General features: G+C 39.0%; 1 protein-coding gene across 22 annotated transcripts in view; it reads right to left on the reverse strand.

Annotated features, from left to right (window-relative positions):
• tbc1d5 (TBC1 domain family, member 5) overlaps positions 1 to 13,771 on the reverse strand; it is a 524,363-nt gene that overhangs the window by 325,077 nt on the left and 185,515 nt on the right. Inside the window, exon 5 of one of the 22 annotated variants that reach the window (XM_087987278.1) lies at positions 1,908 to 1,993. The exons of 20 other annotated variants lie outside the window; for them this stretch is intronic. The gene's annotated coding sequence lies outside the window, so the exon portion shown is untranslated. The remainder of the gene's footprint in view (positions 1 to 1,907; positions 1,994 to 13,771) is intronic. One more of the 22 variants, XM_087987276.1, reaches the window with a different exon arrangement.

The following is a 13,771-nucleotide window of genomic DNA, read 5'->3' on the forward strand; positions in this document are numbered from 1 at the left end:
ACTGGGCAATCTACAATGAGAGATCATAGGTTTAGGATAAGGGGAAACAGATGTATATCAAATGAGAAGAAATTACAAAGAAGAAACACTGGAGGAATTAAGGAAATTATTCTCTGTGCAATCTGACCTCATTTTTGATTTGGACAAGCTTAATGACAGCAATTTTTCCAAACAGCTGGATTAGTTTTGCGACGTCTTCCACAGTAGAACCATTCTGTGGTAGATCAGTGATATGAACCACATGCCTCTTCATTTCCTGAATCAGTTGTGCTTTTCCTGTTTCCATACTTTGCTCAGGATCAGTCCTCCTCCCATTAATAATGACCAATATGATCTCCTCAAAAACAGATCTCTGACTCTATCATGCTCACCAACTATAGTCCCTCTCTGCACTGCAAAATTCAACCAAATGTTCTCACTTCTACTGTAAGTTCTTCCAGTCCAACTTCCACTCTTCTCGCAGCTGAACCAGAGACAAATGACATCCTCTGTGATACCATTGTGGATGATTCCTCCTCAGCCTATCTGCAGAATGGTTCATTTTTACAATGGAATTCTCTGTTAATTATCTTCCATTCACCACCTCTGTAGAACTTCTCTTATATGACTTCATTAGTCTTACCTGAATACAGCCAGAATTTATTCAGCAATATTGGCTTCTCTTATCTGCCCAGTCCCCAAAGAATTTATACCCCTCTCTGCTCCTTTAACTAAACATTGTCCGACAGCAGCAGATGCAAATACCAATGAGATCCCAAGTGTACACTGATGATATCAGCTTTAAAATGTCCATCATTTCCTCCAACTACCTGGTAGGCTAAAACATTGATAAATCTCCAGCATCAGTTGAAATATATCTCTGGCTATTGAGCAAAGCAAAGGAGGAAATGGCAAGGGCACTGACAATAATTTTCAATTCCTCTTTGGCTACGGGAGAGGTGCCAGAAGTCTTGAGGAAAACCATTATTCAAAAAGGGACCAGGATATAAAACAGGAAACTGTGGGCCACTCAGTCAAAACTTACCCATGAGGAAAGTATTAGAAGCATTTCTGAGTAGCAGAATTAGTCAGCACTTAGACAGACAGGGATTAATCAATATTTGTCAACATGGTTTCATTAAGGAAAAGTTATGTCTGACCAATTTGATTGAATTTTTTTGAACCAGTTGATTAGATGTGTGGATGGCAAGGCATTCAACTTTTGAAGTCCATTAACCAAGAGGTCAGTCTCTTCTTCATTATTACTTTTGTATTCAGAAATTGAAGACAAAGGGGATAAATAGAGCTATTTAGAGTTCTTCAGTGATGTTCATGAAGTTCCATCAAATACACAAATTTCAGAATGACATCTCAGACAATGCACTTAAGAGACGCAAATAAATTACTTGGGACCAGAAATAATTCCAAACATAACCTTATTTTTAGAAAATTTTATTAAAACCAACTTATAGCCAGAGCTTTGAAATCAGCATTTTCTTCCTCTAATTTGGAATCCTAAAAGTCAGAAAAGGCAAACCATATCATTTCTAATGCATCCTTGAACGAGCTTTAGTGATATTAACAATATGATATTTATTAGCGTAAGACTAGATTTGGTTTATAGATGAACAAAAACAATGATATCTTATTTACATAACTTTTAACAATTAAATGTTTCAAAGAATCATAGAATAGTTATAGTGCAGAAAGAGGCGATTTGGCCCAATGTATGCAACATATGCATTTTAACTTAGTACCAATTTCTCACCTTTTTCCTGTAACGCTGTGCATTGTTTCTATTTAAATAATCATTCAATGTCCTCTTGAATGCTTCAATTGAAATCACCTCCACCAAATCACCGAAATTGGAACACCATCCCAAATGCTAGCTACTCACTATGTGACAATAGAGTTTTTCCTCAACTTACATGCACACCTTTTGTAAAACACTTTATGTTCTCGTTGTTGTTTCTCAATCTGTGTGGGGTTTATCCTTATCCACTCTGTCCAAGGTCTTTCTCAAGGTCAAAAAGAAAACAAGATTAAATATCAAATCACTTAGGGAGATTTTAGTTTAGATAAGCAAAAACTGGAGTAAAACACTATTGTCAAGGAAGCAAGCTCGGTAGAGAGGCAGAGAGATGGAGAGGTTAGGGTCAGAATTCAAGAGTTCCGGGCCTATGCAACTGTAAGCACAACTAACAAAAGTGAAGTAATTACAATTTGGAACGCAAAGGCTGCCAGAATTAGATGGCACAGATATCTGAGAGGGTTGCACGATTGGAGGTTCACCTACGGAAGCTAACTTTTGCATACAGCACAAATAAAATACATTGGTAAAACCCTAACTGGTAATATATTACATTGCATTGAAATAAAAATAAAAACAGAAATTCACAAAGTATAATGCTCACAAAGTTTAACAGGTTCTAAGCACTACAAACCCTGAGGCTGCCTTTTACAATCTGAATTAAAATGTAAATCCTGTATGTTTTCATCCTTTTTAAAATAACTGCAGAACATGATGGTGCCACTAATGTTATGTTTGGCAGTCAATTTATCTTTAGGGAAACAACATTTTAGTTACAACATGCAGGTGACTCTACAGATTAGTCTAGTGCTCTTACACCCAAGGGATAATATCTTCCAATCCTATGGTGTACCACAAGAGACTCAATTAAAGATACTTCTGCAAATACACATGGTTTTAATGTGAAAGGAGTTTGTCAATACATTTTATCTTAATCTCAGAGATGATGCCACTTTATAATCACAAAAATGCACACAGCCAAACCAGCTGATCCATGTGTGATCAGCTCACTGTATTTTAAAACATGAAATGTATGTGGGTACCTCAGGATAAGTAGTATAAGTGAAATATAATATGGTATTGTTACTGTTTAGTGAGGTTCAGTATGAGCATACAAGGCAATACTTCAGGGAGCCTTTACCTTCTGTCATGGAGCACTTTTGTTGTAATAAAAAAACATATAATTTTGATCTACAATATGTTGAAAGGATGTCTAAAGAGTTTGATTTTTCTCAGTTTACTCACCGAGAATTGTACATCAAATCCACGGAAAATACTGACCAAATACAACTCCTTGCATGCTGTACTTATAATCACTTTTAGTAACTATATAATACAACATATTATTTAAAATCAGTTGACAAGAAGTGCAACAATTTTTTTAAATCTTAAGAACTTTTCATTCTTTTTATCCCATAACAGATTAATGCCTCTCACTTATATGAATTAAAGAATTAGTGTCAGAACTGTCATTTGGACAAATGCCCCAAAACCATAAACAGTAATTTACTTTGAAAAACTGTAAATCATCATAAATCATCCAACAAAAGTAAAACACCATGGATGTCGGAGATCCAAAATTAAATAAAAACTACTAGGGAAACTCAGCATGACTAGCAGCATCTAAGGAGAGTGAATAAAGAATTCATACTTCGAATCTGATAGGAGTTTTCTTTGGAGCTAGGAATTATAGTTTGGATACTTACCAAACTAAATTGCTTCTAAAGTCCGAAATACATCCAATTTGAAGTTAACAGAATATTGGTTCAGTTTCCATTCATTGGAACTTGCCACTTCTGGAATGACTGAACCAAAACGACACCATATTGGTATTTGCCGCGCTGGTCAAACTTAAGTCCCTGTAAAAGTCTCCAATAACAATCTTACTCTTTTTATAAAATGTTTTTTTATGAGCTATTGATTGTCGAGTGTAAGCTTAACAGAATTTATTCCATGGTATTTTTTCAGTAGACTTCACAATTTTTCGACTCAAGATAGTAGCATTCTCAACTTTCAGTCAAAAGGCTCATAACCCATTTCAGCAATTCCCATAAACCTTTTTTCAGCGCAGTTCTAAGGATATTACACACTGGTGCATGCACTGCTTTTCAGATGATAAATTAAACCAAGGCACAGTTTGCTTTCAGGTATAAAATCATAGAATGGTTAAGGAAGGAAAGCATTCAACCAACAATGCCATTTCACTGAAGGTACATCTATTCAAGAACTGGTCAGCACGTTATCTTAACATAAACTCAAGTACAGCAGAAAACTGAGATTTAAATAGGAAGTGCTGGAAATTACTGGCAAATCTGGCAGCACTGTTGCAGACAGGAACATTGTAAATGTTTCAGACTCAATTTGGTTTCTTCAGACTGGCAGGGAAATTACCTTGATTATCTGGTCAGTACTAACCCTTGAACACTAGATGATCAAAACATTTACTGAAAATGATAGCATTACTGGATTTGTAATCATAGACAATTACAGAGGAACCTCGATTACCCAAATACCAATTATCCAAAAATCGGACTAACAGAAGGAGGTCTCGAGGTCCCAATGGAAACATTACATCAAAGACATGTTTCCAACAGTGATCGTGTCTTTTGTTTACAGTGATTAAATAGGCACCATCTCCACGTCTGCCCATCCTCTCTCTGTCCCCACACTTTCCCTGGAGATCTGCACAGGTGCGTACCCTAGACCCCACCCCGTCCCCAAAATAATCTTTCCAACATTGTCCAGTACAGGCCAAAGGTTGAACCTGTCAAAAAGTTGCAGTAAAAACTTGTGTGTGTGGCGATGTGTGTTTGTGGGTGGGTGTGGTATTTGGAGACTTACCCTACAAAGGCAGCAGCAGTCTTGTTGTTGTTGTCCAGTCCAGCTTCCCCAGAGTGGACGGAGTTGGGGTGGGGGTGGATTTGTGGGCGGGGGTGGTGTTGCACGGGGTTGGGGGGGGTTGGGGGGGGGCGGGCGGGGAGCAGTGTTAGGGGCAGGGGGTAGGTGCTGCACAGAGTTGGGTGTGGGGGCGGTGTTGCACGGGGTTGGGGTGAGTGTGGTGCTGGGAGTGAGTGAGGACGGTGTAGGGAGCGGGGGGCGGTGTTGCACAAGTTTGGAGGCAGGGGGCGGTGTTGGGAGCGGGAAGCAGTGTTGCACGGGTTTGGGGACGGGAGGGCGGTGTTGCACCGGGTTGGGGGCAGGGGGACGGTTTGGGGGTGGGGTAGCGGTGTTGGAGGCAGGGGGTGGTGTTGCACAGGGTAGGTGATGGGGGCAGGGGCACGGGAGGTGGTGTTACACAGGGTTGGGCACGAGGTGTGGTGTTGGGGCGAGGGGCGGTGCCGCACGGCCTTGACGGCGGTGTTGCACGGGGTTGCAGGGGGGCGCATGTGGTGTGCTGTTGCCGCAGTCTCCTGAACGGGGAGCAGACTTAAAAATCTCTCAGCCCCACAGGAAAGGCATTTACTTGATTAACCGAATAATAGCTTATCCGAACGAAATAGTGCCCGCTATCATGTTCGGATAATAAATGCCCTAGACAAGGATGCTGATCACACATTAGCAAAGGTGAATTTAAATTCAGTTGAACAAATCAATCTAATCCAAAATGTTCAACCTCAGTAAAGGCAACAAAGAAACAACCAGACTGTCTTTTAGGCAAGGAAATCTGCCCAATCTTTATCCCAGTTGCTCTTTCCAACTTTCCAAACCTACAGCAATGTGGTTGACTCTTAAATGCCCTCTAAATGGTACAGCAAACAACTAGGTTGTATTAAATTGTTATGAAAAACATCAATTAAGAATAAACCAGTAATAAAAATCCAATTTTATTTAGGTATCATTTTCTTCCCTTTTGACCCTACGAGGTTCTCCTGTTCAATAACATCCAAGGACTTTGGCCTAAATTGGGAGAGCTGTCCCTTGGATTAGTCTGACAGTCATTCTCTCAAAACCACCATCCACATTAATGTCCTATTCCAGAGGAAAGCTGTACCAGAAGTCATGGCACAATGGTATACAGAATGACAGGCTGCAGTTCTACAGTGAGTAACGTACCTCCTGACTTACCAAAGTCTGTCCACCATTCCAAAAGCCACAAGCCAGTGGTGTGATGGAATATCCACAATATGCCTGGATGCACGCAGCTCCAAAAGCATACATGAAGCTCAACACCAGCCATGACAAATGGCCCACTTAATCAGCACACCATGCCCCATTTTAAACATTTAGTCCTTCCACCACGAGCACATATTGGCAGCAGTATGCACAGCAGAGATGATGCACTGGAATTAATCACTAAACCTCTTTCAAAAGTGTCCTCCATATCCATAACCGTGTTCAAGGGCAGCAAGCATAAGGTAACATCACCACCTGCAAGTTCCCTTCCAGGTCACATATCATCCTGATCTGGAACTATATCACTATCATTCCTTCACTGTTCCTATATTGATTAAGGTAACCATGAGGGTCCCACCTTCTGAACTTCACCCCTCAGCTGAAATATGGTGACCCTCAGGTTAAATATCCACAAGTCCCTCTCTTCCCTGATGATAGAGCAGCCCTATATACAGTTTACAGTCCTTTTAGACAATGCCCACCATACCTTCCTTCAAATTGTCATTGGGGAAGAATTCTGGAAGCTCCTTCCGATAAGCCCTATTAGCCGACAGAACAAGGTGGCAGCTCACTATCATCCAATTGTGAATGGAAAATAAATGCTATTTTTGCCAGGAATGCTCACAAGTCATGAAAAAAATTAAAGGAATAAGAGATATTGATTCTGGGACTTCCCAATTATTAAGACTTCACATGAGCTAGAGTCAAAAGTGATATTGGATCAAACATAAACAAAATCTTCTGTTAATTTCCATCTACTGCCCTTATCCACTTGGAATAAACAGTGAGGATTACAAAAGAACAGAATGCACTCAGATATCAACACCTCGAACAGATTTCTAGTTAGTTTCAAAAATTAAGCAGAGAGCAGGAGTAAGGGTAGTTAATATTTCTTTTCAGACAAAAAGAACATGTACATGCACTGTGCTTATTTCAACACAACCTTAGAGTTCATTTCTCAGGGAAATGCCTTGAACGAAGAGACTGGCCGTTAACTGTCAATCATTACCTGATAAATTCTCCATGACAATAACACTGCCAAATTCCACTTGCCAGCTAATCGGTATTCTCTTGTACAGTATAAATACTGGATTTCTCCCTAAATTGGTAATCTTGCAAATTTTTCCCACAGGTGCAATATAAAAAAAAGCTTCAACAAAACGTCAACATTACTAATTGATTATTGAGCAATACTCCAGGTCTGTACCACTAAAAGACTGTTTGAATAAGTTTTAAACTGTTATATTTTGGGCTGTCTCATTTACTTATAGAGAAATTAAAGGATTCATATAACAAGCCACATGACTTGATCATTAAAGAGGGGTTCAGAGTGTCTTATTGGTCAGAAGAGCAGGCTAATTACATTTGTAGACAATGGCGAAAGCTTCTGTGCAGACTCTACCAGACTTGTAAAAACCATAGTTTTTCATTTTTCTGCTTTTTAAAATTGCGGATTGAAATTTAAAAGAATTGTTTGAAAAGATTGCAACATGCTTTGAAAAGCAAGTAATTGGACACTTATGGTAAGTATTGAGAAAACAGCTTTATAAACCAAGCAACAATTGAAGTTTAAGTTGTATCTAGGTGATAACAAGATGTTGATTAATAATTGGTCACTAGTCCATAGACGCATGAGAAAAGCCTTTATTCACCAACAACTAAGAGATTTGTTCCCAGGTAATAATTGGGACTGGGAACGAGATAGAAGAGGACAGAGACTGTTTCTTTATTCTCTGCAATCAAAACTCCATTTTAAAACTTAAGAAAACAAAATCTTCCATCCTTAGCAGCTGTTGCAAGCTGCAACTCTCAACTGATACGTAAGAGGCATTTTCTTAGTGAACTGTGTACCTTGCATCTCCTACAAATGAGTGGAAGCATTCAAAGAAAATCACCTGTAAGCCAATGCCCTGATCAACACAAGAATCATGAGGATAATCTTAACTTGTGAATAGGAACTACTGAACTGCCTCATAATTTTCCTTTGCCCATAACCAATTTTTCTTTGTTTAATTATTTGCCTGTGTGCATTTATTAGGGGAAGTTCACAAGAAGATTAGAGTTTTAATTTGTTGTGTTATATATTGACTGTTTATATTCATTTAACTGTAGTTAAGAGTCTAATTACTTTTAACAAGTAGTAACTCTTAAGTACATAAATGATTTATATCAACCTGGGTCTAGAAATCAGGTAAATTAGGGAATTTTGTGTACTTAAATTTTGAAAACCAACATTTGTGATGACTCTGGGTATAGTGAGGCTGGATTTCCAGAGCACTACTCCAGTAGGTTGTGTCAGACTGTAAATCGCTGATTCTCACGGAAGGGCATTAGGAAAGTCAAATTTTACATATGGTTACGTAACCTATTTTTTGTTTAAAGATAGAAAGTAACTCAGGTCTGGAAGACAGTTGGTTAACATTTTTTCTTGGATATAATTCTCAAATGATTCACACTGTGTTAGAGATGAGCCTTGAAAAGATTAACGAGTCCACATCAAGCACTTCGACTGGGACAACACATCCTTCTGAGGACAAGCCAAACAAGACACGCATGAGAATTCCTAGAAGCATTGCATTCCAATCGGAAGTCTATCAACAAAACATTGACTTGGACCAGATTTACCACCCCCTGAGAAAAAGAACAGGACATGACATCACCACAGGAAATGACATCACCAACCCAAATAAACCCATATAAATAGAAAGCAGAAATCATTGCAATGCTTTGTCTGGAGGCTCACTGAAGATGTTATCTAGTATGGTGACAAAACGTCTGAACATGAACCTTCTAGCTCAGCGAGCAAACCTACATCCAGAACCTCAACCTGAGCTACAAATCTTCTCAAAAAATTTGAACAATAGCTTTAAATTTATTTGTTACAGCAAATATCTCAAAACTTGAAATCTTGCCATGTGAATGATTGTTACAGTCAAGCACTAGATGTTCATTGTTTAAGGGCATTGCTCATTTTATTAAACTAAACAACAATAAAAAGCATCACCTTCAAAACAACAACCATTTAAAAGTTCACAGTATGCATAACAAGGAGTATCTCAATGCCCACAGACGTGTAATCAGGGAAATAACCATCAAACTAAAAGAATAGGTTTTATAAAGGAACACCAGAATCAAGAAGTTCTTAATAAAAGAGCAATGTGAAGTGAGAGAAGGATGCGAAAGGATAAGGAGCTAAGGGTGCAATGAAAGCAAGCGAGGACACAACATTGTTGAATGACAGGAAAGCTGCATTTGAGAACTGACCCAAGTAATTTATTTGGGATTGAACGTCGAATAAAAACCAAAAAAAAATCAAGCAAACAGAAGCAAAAATAAATACAAGCAACCCTAGATCTTAAAGATTTTGATCTAGTGAACATACTTTATTTTGGAAGTTCATACAACACTTGTGCATTATTTTACTAATCATATTTCAGGAATGAACATGTAAAGGTTTGACAGTTTATTGAAGAAACCAAGAAGCTTTAAGAAAAATGGACCATTAACAAGCATGAAATCAAACATTTGTTTTGATGACTTTTGAAAGGAATGCCCTTGTGCTTGCAGAAAGCAAAATGTAATTAAAACATCATCACAGCAGTTAATACCTTCTTGTTTTACAAATCCCACTGTATGTACACCTTATGATTTCAGTTTCAAGGACACAGCTGTATTTTAATCTATAATTCTGATTTCATTAAAAAAAGAAAATGAGTAGGTAGATCAATCTATTTCATGCCTATCATACTAGATATACAAATGCCCAACTAAATAATCCATAAGCAAGTCATGCCCAGTATAACATTCATAAATACCAAATAGAGTCACAGTGATGTACAGCATGGAGACAGGCCCTTCGGTCCAATTTGTCCATGCCGACCAGATTTCGTAAATTAATCTAGTCCCAGTTGCCAACATTTGGCCGATATGCCTCTAAACCATTCCTTTCATCTGTACATCCAGATATCTTTTAAATGTTGTAATATTATTCACCTCCACCACTTCCTCAGGTAGCTTGTTTCATATATGCACCGCCTTCTTTATGAAAAATTTGCACTTCGTTCCCTTTTAAATCTTTCCCCTCTCACCTGAAACCTATAAGCCTCTTGTGTTGGACTCCCCTACCCTGGAGAAAAGATCTTGTCTATTCACCCTATCCATGTCCCTCATGATTTTATACACTTCTATAAGGCCACTCCTCAGGCTCCAATGCACCTAAATGGAAATGTTTCAACTGTGTTAAATCTTTGGGTATCCAGTCAAATGACAACCAACCACATTTTTATTTAGATCAATGCATATTTCTGATAGCTAATCAGCACCCCTGAAACACTACACATTTGGACATATATGGCCTGCAAAGTTGGCCCATTGGTTGCCGCAGCTCAAATTAAGCTCTGAGGTATGTAGGCACATCATACATCCTGCACTCCTCCTGTTCTGATAAAAATCGAAATGAGATTTTGTAAAAATCTCATTAATTGGTAAAAATGGAATTTGGATGATTTGTATTTTAGATTCGGATTTATATTTTAAATGAGCTTATTGTCAGACTTGTAGCATCCATCAATACACCTGGGGAACATTACAACTGTTACACAATTAGAGGAAATAGGTCATAAAGCAATTCATCACTATTTAATGGGGTGTTTCTATATGTTCAAAATGGCGACAGCTTTTCTATTAAGCTGCATTATGCTTTGAAGCACATCATTAACGATGGAGCAGAAGAAAAAAAAATGACAGAAATCCTGCACTCTGGATACCACTACCTCAAGGGATACCTTGGTCTACGTGTCCAAAGACCTGTGTTGAGTATAGGCCTGTTCAGTCATAGAAAGGTCCATGGTAAAAATCTGTGACCCTGAGTAGATCTTGACCTCAATTGGGTGGGAGGCCACAAACGTCATCTTTAAACTTCCCATTTTTTATGCACTAAAACAATGATCCAAACTAGGGCTAAAAGAACCAGGTGGGACTAGATTGGGTTGGGATATCTGGTCGGCATGGACAAGAACATGAATATGAAGGAAAACAAAAACTTAACATTAAAATCTTTAACACAGAATGGGAGTCACAAGTAAATTGTGCTACTTAATTTTAATTAAATAACAGCATTGTTTTTTTTTCAGAAGCAGGAGCCTCATGTATTAACTCAACCATGGTCCTTTATATCAATGTCAGCTGTTTGAGATCTATCCAGGATCATAGGTTTTTATCATGGATCTTGCTGTGGCTGACCAGGCCTATTCTCAGCACAGACCTTGAGACACAGGGACCACATTGTCCCACAAGGTAGTGGCATAGAGTACAGGATTTCCTGACTTTCAACAACGGGTAGCTCCTCCCAGCTGCTACACTTTAAAAAGAGCTTCAGTGTGTCTGAGCTATTGGCCATTTGGGAGCTGGGGAAACAGGGGAGATATTTTTCAACCAAGTGTCTGGACCATCTAAGTTGATTTTCAGGAATTTTGCCTGAATGGTTGAGCACACTGGCTTTAAGAAACACATTTGCTCTATTTTAAAAAGGGCCTGTTGGAAGCACGAGATCATTAAGCTTCGCACATGCAGGAAGAAGAAATCATACTGGGAGTGAAATGCAGCCCGAGTGAGTACATAGCGCAGAGAATTTGGAGGCAACTTGGGAATTCAGTGCAGAAGGGAAGAGATATTTTTTGCATGCTATTTTTTGGCTCGTAGTTTGTAAAGATTTTAAATGGGATAAAGTGAAGTCCAAGATCAGGGGTCCAGCACAAAACAGTGACATCACAGTAAAACTAAGCACAGCAAACTTTGTTTTGACTGGCATCTGGATAGGTATATGAATAGGGAGAGTTTGGAGGGATATGGGCCAGATGCTGGCAGGTGGGACTAGATTGGGTTGGGATATCTGGTCGGCATGGACAAGATGGACCGAAGGGTCTGTTTCATGCTGTACATCCCAATGACTCTATGGCACCTTATGAACCAGCACTTGATAAACAAGCAAAAATTATATATCTGAAATACCAGAAGTTTATTATCGCAGTCTCCAAGTCGTTCACCTGAGGATGCAAGTGATACGGCTCGCTGATGCTAAGCTTTATTTAAGGCAAAATTGCATTATTATTTAAGTTATTACATCAATAAAATACAACAGTGATGTGTATACCCCTTGCATTACGCTTCTATTACTTAGTGTGATTTTACATTAATTATGCAGAACTTCTTGATAAACTGGAATATTTAATCAACCAGTACACTAACCAGCACCTATGGGGCCAGGAATGAAAAGTTTGCTGCAGATTGGTTAGTGATAGCTACTAATTTGACTATCCACATCAGATTGAAGGTAAATAGGTTGAAATAGTCACAGGTTACAAACTAAAAGATCAGTACAAAAAGGTTAAAAGTCAAATTAAGAACCAAGTAATTAAAATAAGAAATGCTGGGCCAGGTGATGTGTTGTAACTGTATTATGTGAGAGCTGGTGGACCTCATTGTGGTTCATTGTGAGAACATCTGTAGCAAGTATTGGTTACTTGAGGAACTCTGGCTCAGAATTGATGAACTTGAGTCTGAGCTTCAAACATCGCGACACATCTGGAAGACTTTACGTGGATGCAAATTCAGTCAGTGGTGAGAGACAGAAGGACGTGACTACCAGTGAGGCTAGGTACAGGGATCCAGGAGATAGCCTCATCCCTTGAGCTAACAGATTTGAGATTCTTGCTTTCTGTTTGGATGAGAGTGGAATCTGTAGGGAGGATGTGCAAACTGACCATAGCTCTATGGCGCAGGGAGCCATTCAAGGGGGGAGAAAGGGGAAATTTAGTTGTAATCAGGGGAACAGACATTGTTCTCTGTGGTCCATGATAAAGCAAAAGGACTGTAATATGAGGAGTAGTTGAGTCTCTAGGTCTGTACTTGAAAGAGTATATAAGGATGAGGGAGATCTCAATGAAACTTATGGAATATCTGAGTGGAAATGGAGGAGATGTTTTCATTAGTAGGACACACTAAGACCCGAGGGCACAGCCTCAGTGTGAAGGAACGATCCTTTAGAATTTTAGAATTTTTCAGCCAAAGAGTGGTAAATCTTTGGAACTAACTGCTACAGAAGGCTTTGGAGACCAAGTTGTTGAGTATGTTTAAGGCCAAAATATTTAGGTTCTTGGGATGTAATAGTGTCCCTACTCCTGGACCAAAAAGCTCAAGTCCCACCTGAGGTGTGTAATAACATCTCTGAACAAGTTGATGAGAAAAATATGTTAAAACATTAGTAAGGCGAGCAAAGATTACAGGGAGAAGGCAGGAAAATGAAGCGGAGAAGCATAGCAGCTTTGATTGAGTGGGTCTAATTCTGCTCCTATATCTTATGGGCTTATGCTTTAAAAACCAATCATCTGGTTCACTAATGTCCTTTAGGGAATGATACCTGTTTTCCTTATCTGGTCTGGTCACTTGTGACTCCTGATCCACAGCAATGACTTTTGACTGCCCCCTGGGCAAATTAACGGTTAATAAACACTGGCCTAGCTGGCAATGTCCGCATTCCATGAATGAACAAAAATAACCTTTCTCTGTCTCCCAACAACCACCTCTCTCAAATCCACCCATCTCTCTTTCTCTTTTCTCCCTTCCCACACCAAACCACTAGAACCACCTTCTGAGACACTGTTCAAAAATTATATAGCCCTTTGAGAAAACAAGTCCCTTCATTTCTGCCCTATTTATTACAAAGCAGCAACAAGGTATGAACTCAACGACATGAGGAAACATCATTTCCATGTTTACCTTTTCAAGTTCATCGAGGATCTTTCAAAACTTCATTTAAGTCACCCCTCATTCTTCCCAATGGACTCCAGTGGAAACAAGCTAAGTCTGTCC

The sequence above is a fragment of the Chiloscyllium plagiosum genome, unplaced genomic scaffold, assembly GCF_037043375.1.
Source record: "Chiloscyllium plagiosum isolate Xiang-an unplaced genomic scaffold, Cpla_swu_hap1 HiC_scaffold_5, whole genome shotgun sequence".
NCBI lineage: Eukaryota > Metazoa > Chordata > Chondrichthyes > Orectolobiformes > Hemiscylliidae > Chiloscyllium > Chiloscyllium plagiosum.